The following is a 14,569-nucleotide window of genomic DNA, read 5'->3' as shown; positions in this document are numbered from 1 at the left end:
TGCAAAGTATTACCATAATTTGACTTTTTTCATATTTCTTCCAATATGGAAAATAGTGCTAGCTAAAGGAATTGAGTGTTCATATACGTACCTTATAAATCACAGAACACTTCATGCTAAGGATCTCTAGCCCCCAAATCTCGTAACTTTTCGTTGCACTTTATTTTCTACCCTTTGTTAATGAGTCAGTAATCTGAAGGGCTTGGCAGAATCATGGAGACCTGATATCTGTGGCCAGAGTGGCTTCCTAATTTCTCCTTCTAACTAGATTTTTTCTATCATGTCTTTCTTCTACTTTCAGGTTATTTGCTTTGTCTCCTTATTCATTCCAAATGTTCTGATCCTCTCTCTAGAATTTAAACTTCATTTTTGTTGTTTAATCAATAAGTGTAACATACATCTTATAAAGAAATTAATGCATTTTGTTACAATATATAAGCAACGACATCACTGTTACTGATCTTCTTATTTTTGTTTCATTTTGAATCAATTTTTTTGCTTATTTTTCTGTTATTTTTATATTCCAGCAATTTATTATTATAGTAGTTTTTTATTTTAATTTCATTGTGTTCTGTAGTTAAGGTTCTCTAGCTTTCATTTGTTATGCATGAAGTTTATTTCCCATACATGAATCCACTGTGGGGCTCTATTACTAAAATTTGCTTTGCAGATTATTTAAATCAGCTGTTTGGTATTGTACTAGTGAATCATCTTGTGTTTCTAGGAGAAGAGATAGAAGAAGTACATTAACCGTCATCTAACAGGAACTGTTTCCTATATCAGGAGTGAATTCTGCCAGGTGTTTTAACACCTGTAATTCCACCTATGAATTTTGGGCTTTGTTTTGTTGGATCTTTTCTTTTGCTGAACCAATGCAATTTCAGTTGAGCTGATATATAGCAATGTCCATCCATTTGTCTGTCTGTCTTTCTGTCTCATCTCTCATCTATCTATTATCTAACTCAGCAGTCACCAACTGGTAGTCCGTGGACCACCGGTGGTCTGTGAGAAAATTTTGGTGGTCCGCAGAAAAATTATTTGCATTTTTTAATATTGCACTAAATCAGGGATCCTCAAACTACGGACCCTGGGACAGATAAGTGCAATGAACATTTGTGTTGCTGCAGAGTCTCTCCCTTTGGAGTCTTTTTTATTTATTTATTTATATGCCGCCCTTCTCCAGAGACTCAGGGCAGCTTACAATGCGTTTTTTGCGGGTCAGAGCGGGGCAGAAATTCTGACTTGGGGTCTGCTTCAGTCTCCTGGTGTGGGGCTTTGGGCAAAGGCTGGAGGGAAGCGTTGCTGGTGGCGAAGAGCCGGAGGACCTTGTTCCAGTGGGACTGCATCATGGCCTGGAACTGGCTGACCATCTCAGCCCACTGAGCCTCCAGACACCGGTACCTGGCCTTGCACTCCTGCAGGTCTTCCCTCTGCTTGGAAAGCCTATGCTCGTAGTCCTCAGTGAGGTGCTTCTGCTGAGCCTCCTTCTTGGTCAGATCCAATTTGAACTGAGCCAGCTGTTTTGCCCACTCTTTCTCATGGTGGCTGCTTAGCTTCAACAACTGCTTTCTGTTGGGGCCCTAAGGAGCCCGGGCGGGCAGGAGAGGAGTGGCTGGGAGGGGAGGGGTGAGTAGAAGCCAGTGAGGCGCCAGTCCATGTGAGTGACATCAAGTTGGCCATGCCCACCCAGTCACATGATCACCTAGCCACGCCCACCCAACCAGTCATTAGGCAGATTATATTAGTGGGCCACAGGATTTAAAATTATGAATTTAATGGTCCCTGAGGTCCGAAAGGTTGGGGACTTCACTTCACTTCCCCCAAAATTTAAAAAGCTACAACCCTATTGGATTTTGAAGAGCCCTAATGACTTGACTCTGCCCAGACCTTTGATGACGATGACTGACACCTCTTTCTTCCTCTTTTTTCTATTGATAGTTGCTATCAATAGAAATTGCATTTCAAAAATCTCAAGGAAAATTTTCATCATGGAAAAGTAGTGTGCTTTATAGTTTTCTTTAATGTTTTTTCTTTTTGTTGTTTTGAGGTTCTCCCTCCCTCCCTCCCTGCCCCTCCCTTCCAGGGGTGGGTTCTACTTACCTTTACTACTGGTTCACAATGGGATCGCATGTGCAGATCGCTGATGACAACATCCAGGGTGGTGGGCGGGGCCTGCTGCCGGTTTTACTACCGGTTCTTGCGAACCGGTCCAAACCGGGGGCAACCCACCACTGCTCCCCTCCCTAATTTGGCCAAATCAGAGGGGTAATTTTGACAGCAGGAAGTCTTTTAACCTGTTCAACGTTTGAGTTTGTGCTTTGACTTTGCAAATAAAAACAAGGAGCAATGTCTCTGCTCCGTTCAGGGTTACAACAATAACAAAATGTATTGTTTGTGATGTTTTGACAGTTTTTGTCACAGAAGTGATCTATCACTACATTAAAAAAAGCTACTGTTTCTAAGAGGCCCGGCACCTAAAAAAAAATAGTACTGTGGCCTTCCTGGTTTATTGGTTTTTAATCATGTAGTTGTCAAAATTAAACAGCTGCTGTTCCTCGTCTGATGGAACCGAATGTTAAATCGGTCAGAGAGTCTGCAGAGACCCAGCAAGGCTCATATTTATGGGTTGGGAGCTTTCTGTTTGTGGTCTTCTCAATTTTTCCTGATTTAGAGCTCAAATAGCAGTCTTTTTCCTGCACACCTGAAAGGTGAGGTCTTTTAAAATGACTTGATGATGTTCAGGATATCACACTCCTGAGTTCTCTTCAGCCCCTCAGTGCGTTTCCAGAGCCTATCAAAATTTTATTTGTACCATTGCGTTTCTCTATGTTATTGGAATAATTGGGGAGCAGTAAAGACTGAAATACGCTTAAACACAGTGAGCTGGGCTGCAGTTGAGCTCAAAGCCACATATGTCAAGAACTAACAGCATCTATGTCGAAATACCAAATCTTTTTCCAGCCACCTCAGTAAGAGATTTGGATGAAGAATGAAAACAAGGCCTGTAAACTCCTGAGAGAATGCAGATCAAGAATTACATCAATCTCAGGCATCCTTCTCGAAGATTATTCCAAAGCTTTTCTTTTTGTGAAATAAATAAATAAATTAAGTAAGTAAGTAAGTAAGTAAGTAAGTAAGTAAGTAAGTAAGTCACTGAGTGGAAGCTCGGTTCTGCTTATCGTAAGCAGCTCTGAATAACCCTTTTGACCTCGAAAAATTCCTTCTCTTGTAGCAGGTTTAGAATCCAATAATCTCAAAAATCTGATCTTGAAAAAAAAAGAATTTAAGTGTAAAGGTATTAACAGTCTGGGCGAAACTATAATCCGTACATAGATTCTTCTATGCTATAGTAACAGTGTGTACTATTCTTTATATTAAAATGTTTATTTTATTTTTCTTGGGCTCGGGATCACCAGGTTCAATAGCTTGTTTGCCTGTCTCTGAAGTAATATATAACATGAAACACTGTATTGACTGCTGATGATATGGTAGAAAGCACCAAACCCTAGAGAAAGTAAATCTTAAGTTTGCAGAGTTCCTGCATTTCTGAATGTCTGTTTGACCTACATTAAAATACAATGGTGCTTCTCTAGCAATTATAAATTCATTAGATTTTAAAGATTTGCTAAAGTTGATTTATATTACAAGTAGCAAAAAGGATTTAATAATGTCCAATAGGAAAATTTACAGAGAACTATTAAAATGGATTGGACAAAAATAAATGTACTTGAACAATGGCCTTCAATTAAAATCCTTAATGGAGACAAAGTATGAGGTTGTCTACTAAAACAGAAATATGCCCTGCGATCTTGCCAACTGACAAAAAAGGAAGAGTTTTAGGCTATAAGCGATAATATGCGAAGCCAAAGTTTTGAAAAGTTGCCTTTTCAAAGGATGGCAACCCATTAATAATAACTATTTTACTGATCATAAGATGTAATAATTAATATGGACTGAATATGGATTATATAGTTGTTCAGATACAGTACATGCATGCAAGGCCACATGAATATACCCATATATAATCATAGAAATAAAAGCAATTGTTTTATTTGATCCATTCTTCAGATATTCATAAACTATGTCTACTTACAAGGTCACATGGTCTTAAGCCATCACTCATTGATTGCTTTCTCTGAAGCATTAAGCATTCCTGTAGCCATGGATGGTAAACCAGAAGCTTTCCAGATGCTGATGAACTATGGGTCTTGGTATTCTCCACCATAGGTTTCGCGTATGGAAGCTGGGATCTAGCTCATCATAGAAAGAAGCTGAAGATGGTTGTTCAAGTGTAAGCACAAGAGTTAAAACTTACTAGCACATTGACCTTCATCCATCCCACTTTTAAAAATGGTTATTCCTGTTGGTCTTCAATAGAGGATAGTTAGGGAAGATTTCATGCAGGGTGAAAGATTCAAAGGCTAGAATTGTGTAAATGTGGGGGGTTTTTTGGCTCTCCAAAAGTAAACATTTGCCAAAAATGGCTTTTCTTCCTTGTCTCATTTTCCACACAATCATCTAATATTTACATACATTCTAGCTTCTGGGTTTTTTTTTTTAAAGTTTTTATTTGTCTCATCTTTTTTATGGGCATGGGTAATCATTAAAATGTAAAATTCCATCTGTGTAGCATATTGCCTAGTCATGTTGAAGGGTGAAACCACTTTTTAATTAAAATTTTATACAGCACTTGTAGTTCACTTTGTCCTTTTTTATTATGAAACACTTCAATCTTTTATCTCAAACACATATGTCTTGCATGCTTCAAGATGTTCCTTGCTGTTCATGCAGAACTGGTTTCTTAGCTCTGTCAGCAAAGCTCCATATGCTCAGAGTTCAATTAGCTTCTCTCCCTGACATTTGTGGAAGAAGTATCTTGGCACTAAGGCAACTCAACTTACACTATACCCCCATTATTCTATTTTGGGAAACTTGTCAGAGATAAAAAGAAACCTCCTAAATGCTGGAAGATAGTCTAGTTCTTGCAGTCATAAAGAATCTACATTAAGTTGACCAATTGGATAATTGGCTTAATAAGCATATGGGAGTTTCTTAATAATACCATGTGCAGATTGTATGCAGTGGATGAATGCATTAGCATCAAACACCAGGGCTGAGGTTTCTGGTATAGATAGTCTTTGAGTTACGACCATAATAGAGCCTGCCCATTATGGTCAAACTAATGACTGTCTATTTTACAACCTTTTTTCCAGTGGTCATTAAGCAAACTTCCTGGTCATTAAGCAAACCCATGGTTCACTATGGGCCATTTTTGCCAAAAAATTAAGTAATACTGGTTTGGGGCAAAACTTGTAAAACACTGATCATGTGACTAGGGGAGGCTGCAAACAGTTGTAAATGCATTCTGGTTGCCAAGCACCCAAAGTGCAGTCAAATGGCTGTGGGGGAGGGACTGATCATTGGAATTTCAAATCAGGATCATAAGTAAACCCACCCAAGGTAGCACTGTGGTATATTTCACAGAATATATATTGTGATGCCTCTGTACATAGAGAAAAGACAGTAGTCTTTCATCTTTGTGAAAGCTGAAGATTTCCTAATGGACATTAATACTATTGGAGAATGCTTCTTTGTTTATCATGTTCTTGATTAGATTCCATTTTCTGGAATGGGATGCCATTCCCTTCACAAAGCTGTCAAAAGAAAAGTGGTATGAATTGTTGCAGGAGAAAACAATGAGGTTTCTAGACAACCCCCTAATTTTGAAGACCAGGTGCCATGTTTCAGATTTTTCTGATTCCAGGATCTCATTCACCTAGTACATTTGTCCCCATTGGTCCACATCTCTGAGATGGAATATTTTGGAATCTGTTTACCATAGATAAAACAAGTTGTATCTTTCCATAGGACTCTATTTTCTTTTCTTGTGAATGCCACAAAGTCCATACAGCACATAAGGTGAATATCTGAAATTTGAGGACCTCTAGAATTTGCTTTCATAATATGCCTTCTTTCTAACACGAATACCCCATTTTGACATGTGTGTAAGAATTATTCATTCTGGATCTTCTAGAGAAAATGTTGGGGCACACCGATGTTGCACATTGAACATAAGCTGAATTGGATTGCTTATTTGTTCCCTATGACTATCATTAAATATTGTACCTTATGATCCTTGATGAATGTATCTTTCCTTTTATGTATTCCAAGAGCATATGCACCAAGACAAATTCCTTGTGTGTCCAATCACACTTGGCCAATAAAGAATTCTATTCTATTCGCACAAAACATATTTGGAAAATCTGCCTGTTACATACTGTAAATAAGAGGTTCATGGAAAATCAATGATAGGAATCAAAGAAAAATAGGCAGCACTGTTTCAGTATGAACCTGATTGGTCCTTCCTTCCTTCCTTCCTTCCTTCCTTCCTTCCTTCCTTCCTTCCTTCCTTCCTTCCTCCCTCCCTCCCTCCCTCCCTCCCTCCCTCCCTCCCTCTTTTCTTCAGATTAAAGTAAACCAAACTTCTTCAACTGTCTTTTTTCCCAGAATAACCTTTAAAGTTCTCCAAACTTTTTAGCCCTAAGGACTCAAAGAAATTATAACAGTAATCTTACTCATGGCTGTCTGAAAGTCTTCAGAGACAGTGGCTATAGGTTAATAAAAAATTGAAACCGATACTTGTCGGAGCTTCCAGCAGAATGTTTCTTCTTTCATCAGATGTAAACCATTTTGCTGACAGAGAAAATAACAAGTCCCACATGTTAAGTGGACAGAAGGTTTTTTTGTTGCTTTGTGGAACTTTTCCTTGCAACTCATATTTTAAACTATTGATAGGGAAAACAAACGTTTTAAAGTAATTGTGTATCACATACACATCTGGGGCCAAAAGCAGAGAAAAGCATATTTTTCCTTGCATTAAGTCTTTTGTGAAAGAATACGGTTTTTTTATTTTTCTCAGTTTTGATTTCACTTAACAGAAAATAAATATTGTAGCAAGCTCTTCTTAAAAATAGTGCTAGGCCTTCTGTTCCTAACCCTTCAGAATTGGAATTAAAAATTCAAGGAATCCAAAACATCCTTGTTCTATCATATACTATGGAACATCTTGTGAACTGGGATTTTCCAAGTGATGGAGAAAGGGGTAGAGAAAGAGTGAACTGATTTACATTTCTCTGCATTGGAAATATGGGAAGAGATTTTCCAAATTGTTGAAGAATTCTGGATTCAATCCAGGGGTGGGTTGCTGGGGGTTCATAGGGGTTCAGAAGAACCTCTAGTTAAGATTCTGTGCAGTTCGGAGAACCCCCAAATCCCACTCCTGGCAGGCTCCACTCAGGCCACCCCTCCCCTCCCAGGAGTCCCCACATGGCCCATTTTGGATGCAGGTAAGTGCAGGGTGCGCATGGAGGCTCAGGGAGGGCAAAAAACAGGCCTACCAGAAGTTCAGGAAGGCTGGAAATGGGCCTGTTTCTGGCCTCCAGAGGGCCTCCAAAGCCTGGGGAGGCTGTTTTCGCTCTCCTGGAGGCTCGAAGAAAGCCTCCAGAGCCCGGGGAGGCCAAAAACGTCCTCCCCTGCCATGGTGCAGGAGGCCGACTAGGCCATGCCCACCATGGCCACGGCCACCCAGCAACCAGGTAGAGAACCTCTTGCTAAAATTTTTGAAGCCACCCCTGATTCAATCTGATGCATTGTCCTAATTTTACACTCTATCTGATCATTGTGATAAAAAAAATAACAAGTGGAAAACATCCATAAGTGTTACATCAAATTGCTCAAACAAATTGCCCACAACATTGAAGGAAACTCTTCCATCTATATGCATGTCAGAGTTGGCTGGTTGTTTTAATGGACAATCAGAGTTGTAATGTGACAATTCCATAGTTACTTGTGATGAGGTTCACTTTAGCAGCACTGTCCTACCTTTCTGTCAAAGAATCCCTACTCCTTTCATTGCTCTGTAGTTACCTCACCCATTTTGTGCAATTTTGTCATGGTTACACATGTCTTGGGGAAAGTGCATAACCTTTATTTTTTCTTCTGTGACTGTCACAGTCTGAATCGAAAGCTTTTATGAGCATCATCATCTTCAAAGCAAAAGCAACTGTTTTATACACCCCTGTGTTTCCCACCAGAAATTCATACTTATTGCCTGGTAAAGTTGATACAAATGAGAAGTGCTTACATTTGTTAAACCATGCAGATAAATTGCAGAAAGCAGGAAATAAAATGCTGCGAGATGGTTGCCAAATAAACAAAGAGATTTTGGAAAAAGATAAGTCAGATCTCCCTAGACCAGTGATAGCGAATCTTTTTGGCACCAAGTGCCCAAACCGGAATGTGTGTGCATGTGTGCGCCAGAGTGCCGGAAACCCGAAGACCAGCTGGCGGTGAGCATGTGCATGCATGTTTGCTGGCATGCACATGTGCGCCGGCCAACTGGTTTTCATGTGCACCAGAGCACCGGAAAACCGGCGACCACCTGGCTGACATGCACATGCCTGTCTTTTGGCCATTTTTGGCCATTTTTTGAGCCATTTTCAAGCCGTTTTTCAGGCTGTTTTCAGGCCATTTTTTAGCATGTGCACACTGGAAACCTGAAGAGCAGCTGGTAATGGCGCATGTGTCCACAGAGAGGACTCTGTGTGGCACCTCTGGCACACGTGCCATAGGTTTGCCATCACGGCCCTAGACACATACCTAAGCTGTAGGATATAGTTTAACTAGGCTGAGCATCTAAGGTCGGATAGTCACCATGGGAATAGCAATAAGGAAAAGGAAACCGATTGAATGGGAAGAGATGATTAGCTAGCTTAGAAACAAATGAACGACCCAAACTGGGATATTGCAAGGGAGAAGAAGGAGCAAGAGAAAGAAGAAAGGATGTTTGAAATGAACAGTGTCAGGAACACATGTATTCTCTGCTGACCGAAAGATTGCACATGAAGAAGAAGAAAAAAAGAGAAACACAAGCTTTACGCCAAGAATTTCAGAGCATCAGTTTGCAGCTCAGCCAATGTAGTTCTGTGGCAATTGACATGTTTACCAACAAGGAGATCTCATAATGGATTAGAGATTTGAACAGCCAGAGAGAGGAGGGGGAGGAGACAAGTGAAGACCTGATCTGTGAAGGTCAAATCAAAAAGCCAGCTAGATAGCAGCGATGGGTTTCAAAAAATTTTACTACCTGTTCTGTGGGCGTGGCTTGGTGGGTGTGGCATTGCTTAGTGGGCGTGGCTTGGTGGGTATGGCAGAGGAAGGATACTGTAAAATCTTCATTCCCTTCCCACTCCAGGAGAAGGTTCCTGCAAAATCCCCATTTCCTCCCGAACAGCTGGGACTTGGGAGGCAGATGGGGGTGGGGCCAGTCAGCATTTTTACTACCGGTTCTCCGAACTACTCAAAGTTTCCACTACCGGTTCTCCAGAACTGGTCAGAACCTGCTGAAACCCACCTCTGCTAGATAGGATATTAACAAAGAGAATTTACGTAAGCATATCTGCAAAGTGGCTGGAGGCAGGTAGAGTTGGTTTGCTTTAAGTCTGTACTGATCTTTAGAAAAGTGTTGTATGTCTTAGAAGCCTGTTCATTAAATAGGTTAGTGTTGTTTAAAGTTCCTGTCACACCTGTGTTTTATACTGTTCATGTGTCTGTATGCTGTTTCTTAAATATATAATAAAAGTTGTACAAAGTTCAAAATTAGAGGTGGGATATTATTCCTTTTTTAAATTAGCTTCCCCAGAAGGGACAGCAATTGTTTTAATTTGTTTTAATTGTTGTGAGCCGCCCTGAGTCCATTGGAGATAGGGCGGCATACAAGCTCCATTAATAAATAAATAAATAAATAAATTACTCCATCATGCTCCCCTGTGTAAACTATGTTTAACCACAGGTTTGATGAGAATAAATTCTATAAGAGTCAAAAGAAATTCTGCTTGAGAAATTTCTGGAGGAATCAGCTCTCAAATTCAGTGCCATAGCAGAACCTACTTAAAACCAGCACACATTTTCAAAACCTGTAGGTAAATGTTTAGAAGCCTGATTTTGCTACGCTTCTGAAATGTACGAATCTTAAATCATCTGTTACATGAAACAGAATAACATGGACAAGAGTTTCTATTTCATGACTTCCCCATAGCTTTTTGCTTGTAGCCTTCTCAAAGTACTCCAGTTTAACAAAGTGTAAATTGCATGGAAACTGATGATCTTGGCCCCTTGGATCCTCTAATTCTGTTTAAGACTGTTGCAGCTACCATGATGAGAATTAGAGATTGCATGCTGATGAACAGTATCAAACTTTAAAAATAGGTTTTCTGAAAGCAATAGTGGGAATAGTTTGGAAGTCCTAATAAACATTAGCTAAACTTAAATAACACATTACAAACTAGTCATGTTGCTCAAAAGAACATTTGTGACATGCAAAATTGCGACTTGGATCATTCTTGCCTGTACTAGGTGTATCATATCACTGCCAAAAAATCCGTATCGCCATTAGATGGCAGCAAAGAAACACTGAACATTATGAGAGCCAGTTTGGTACAGTGGTTAAGGAACTGGAGCAGAAATTGGGGCACCATGATTCTAATCCTCTCTTAGGTATAAAAGTTGGCAGGTTGACTTTGGGTCAGTCATATTCTTTCAACACAACCTATCTCACAAGTTGCTGCTGTGGGCAGAATAGGAGATGTGAGCATTTTATATTAATTATTATTATAATTCAATAATGTACATAATTCATAATAAACATTATATATTATATAATATTAATAATAATGATAATTCAGCATTATGAACAGCTTGCCTCCCAGCGTTAAGGATGCTCCATTGGTGGAGGTTTTCAAAAAAGATTGAACGTCCACTTGTCTGGCATGATTGATATAAGATCTCTTGCTTTATATCATCCTTCCCTTGGAGGACTAGAAGACCAATCCTATGATTCTATGTTTCTCTGCATCCCACTTTGAATGTACAAATAAAGACAGGATGTAAATCTAATAACAAGTAAATTATTATAACTTTTTGCTGCCAATTAGTAGATGTTCAGTTTTTTCCAGCCCAGATATCTGTGCTCAGTGATGAAATCCAATTTTTTTTACTACCGGTTCTGTGGACGTGGCTTGGTGGGCATGGTATGGCTTGGTGGGCATGGCAGGGGAAGGATATTGCAAAATCTCCATTCCCACCCCACTCCAGGGGAAGGATACTGCAAAATCTCCATTCCCACCCCCCCTCTGGGGCCAGCCAGAAGTGGTATTTGCTGGTTCTCCGAACTACTCAAAATTTCCACTACCGGTTCTCTGAACTGCTCAAAATTTCCTCTACCGGTTCTCTAGAACCTGTCAGAACCTGCTGGATTTCACCACTGCCTGTGCTCCTTTGTCACTTTCTTTTGATCTCTTGAACTTTTATTACTATGTTGCTCTCCTTGACCTGCAGACATACTTTGGACTCTCCTTTTGCCAAATTCTTGGACTGCAACTGACGTGTGCATATTCTGACTTCAACTGGTTACTGGTCTCTTCTCAGTACATTCATTTTCATTTTATGTAATAAAATTAAAGTAATAAATATTAACATTAAAATAGACTTAAAATGAACAAAGACAGCGAGAAGGAGAGCAAGATACACAGGGTGTGGAGGTAGAGTCTTATCTCAGCCTTAATCATCTCTAATGTGAAATGCCCCCAATGGGCAGAGCCAAGTTTTCCAGCCCTTTCGGAAGGCCAAAGAACTGAGTGCAGATCTGACCTCAAGGGGTATAATGTTCCAGAAGGCAGAAGCCACAGAAAAAGAAAATGTTCTTCTCGTGGAATTTATAGAAGAAGACAAGGGGTTACTTGGCCTTATAGAGAATCTCTGCACCAAAACTCTACACTGCCATAGAGCCTTTACTAGTGGGTTACTGTGTCACAAAATATTCCCAAATACTCATGAATATATAGCAACACCAATCATCAGTTTAATCTCTGAATAAATCTGAGTATTTTAAAAAAGAACTGGGATGCATATCAGTTACATAAATGGTCTCTTAAAAGCACAGAGTCTTTTATATTTGAATGAGCATTGAGCACTTTTTGAATATTGGACAACATAGATTGTAATGTTATAAGTGCCTTAACTGGTAAGCAAGTATCTTGTTAATTTTCTGTGCATTTAAAATAAAAAACAAAAAGCAATTTATAGACTTGCTGTTCGTCTTCCTTATTTTTTTGCAAATTTGTTTTGCTTACGTATACTAAAAAAATTGCCTAACCAAGCAACTAGTTTGAATGAAATATAACACAATAACATTTTAAAACATTTTTCCCAATGAATTAGTGAAATGACATATTTGTAAGACATTTGTTGTTAATTTCATTTCCTTTTGCTCAGTCAGCCTGACCAAAAAACCCCAGCAAGCCATTCATCTTAGTTTAAAAGAAGAACCTTTTTTCCCGGAGCAGCAATGAATGACCTTGATAGATTTGTCAAGAAAATGAATGATAATCATTTGCTGATCGACGTAGCCCTAGCAGCAATGATTAGTAACGAAATATAGATTGAGTTCCTTAAAAACGTCTGCTGCCTATGGATTTGGTTCTCAGTTATAACTCAAATCACTACAATTGTTTGCGACATACATGTCTCCTATACTGTTAATAACTTATTTTGTGAGACGTATAGAAAAACATAAAAATATATGCAGGTTGCCGTGATCCACAAATGCCTGCATGCAGCTGGAGTCTGAAAGTAATCTGTGCGGTTAAATTGATAAATACTGAAACATTGTTTGTTATGGTGATACAAGCAGTGCCAAGGTTGAGTGTTCTTTAAAACAATGGCCCCCAACCTTTTGGGCACCAGGGACCGGTTCTGTGGAGAAAGATTTTTCCATGGACCAGAGAGAGTGTGATTTCGTGTGCTGCCTGCATCCCGCGGACAGGGCTTCACTTGTTTGCGTGGCTTGGTTGCTGGCATGCCATGGCCCGGTGCTGGTCCATGGACCAGGGATTGGGGACTCCTGCTCTAAAAGAATGCTCCTGTTATTGTGGCTCAACAGCATGAATCCAATCTATTAAAGAGCAACAGACTTGCCACCACATTCAGATCCCACTAGTAAAGGCTCTATGGCAGTGTAGCGTTTTGGTGCAGAGATTCTCTATAAGGGCAAGTAACCTCTTGTCTTCTTCTATAAATTCCACAAGAAGAACATTTTCTTCTGTGGCTTCTGCCTTCTGGAACATTAATGTATGCCATCCCACAAAGAGAATAAGAAAGAAGTTGCTCCCAAACTAATATACTCCCATACAGGTAGTCCTTGACTTACAACCATTTGTTTAATGACCACTTGAAGCTACAACAGTACTGGAAAAATGAGTTATGACCCTTCTTCACACTCACAACCTTGCAGAATCCCCATAATCACCTGATCAAAACTAGGATGCTTGGTAACTGGCTGATATTTATGACAGTTGCAGTGTCTTTGAATCATGTGATCACCTTTTGCAACCTTCTGACAAGCGAAGCCAGTGGGGAAGCCACTGAGTCACGGTGGCGCAGTGGTTACAGTGCAGTCCTGCAGACTACTTCTGCTGACTGCCGGCTGCCTGCAATTTGGCAGTTGAAATATCACCAAGCTCAAGGTTGACTCAGCCTTCCATCCTTCCGTAAAATGAAGACCCAAATTGTTGGGGGCAATATGCTGGTTTTGTAAACCACTTAGAGAGGGCTGTAAAGTACTGTAAAGCAGTATATAAGTCTGCTATTGCTATTGCTATTGACTTAACAACTAACTTTAACATCTGCAATGATTCACTTCAAAACTATGGTAAGAAAGTTCATAAATTGGGGCAAAATTCACTTAACTGTTTTGCTTAGCAATGGAAATTTTGAACTCAATTGTGCTAGTAAATCCAGGACTATCTATATTAATTTTTCACCCTTTTTAAAAAATATTTTTTCCACTTTTTTTCTTTTTCTATTTCTTCCTTTTTTCCCCTCATTTTTTGCAGTTCTTTTTTCATTTAGCTTGGTTTATATTAGTTCTTACTAGGTTTATTAATGATGTCAATAAAATGATTAACACAATTTATGTCAGTGAAGACTTGAATCAGAAAAATAATCCATATCTGATTAGATACAGAAAGACTGTTGCATTGAGATGTCGATGTAAACAACATTTTATCATCAATTCTGGGAGTGCACTGATCCCAAGAGGAGTGGTTGAGGTCTTAGCTTGGCGATTCAGGAGACTAAATCAAGAACTGCCCCCAGGTCAGAAATAAGGACCCAAAACTATGCAGGGAAGAAGAAATTAACGTTCTGCAACCTCTTTGATTTGAGTCACTGCTTCAGCACGAACAATAGGTTTAAATAACAGCAATGTTATTGCAGGAAATGCTATCATGGACAATTTCATCATATCTGCTGCAGTGAATTCTAGACTGGAAAATATTATGTCACTACGCAGTCTTTCAACTGCATTACTGTAGTTCTTTTTGAGAATTTTTCATGTGAGCTTTTGTGGCTCCAAGATAATTCATGTAAATATTACCTTTATACTACCCTTTATTTCTTAAAGGAGAGGCTTATTCAGGGTTTAGAACAAAGTATTATACAATGACAAGAAATC

This window comes from Pantherophis guttatus, chromosome 3, assembly GCF_059756535.1.
Source record: "Pantherophis guttatus breed Tessera chromosome 3, ASM5975653v1, whole genome shotgun sequence".
NCBI classification, from domain to species: Eukaryota; Metazoa; Chordata; class Lepidosauria; order Squamata; family Colubridae; genus Pantherophis; species Pantherophis guttatus.
The sequence above is the reverse complement of the archived record's forward strand: the minus strand, read 5'-3'. Positions refer to the sequence as shown.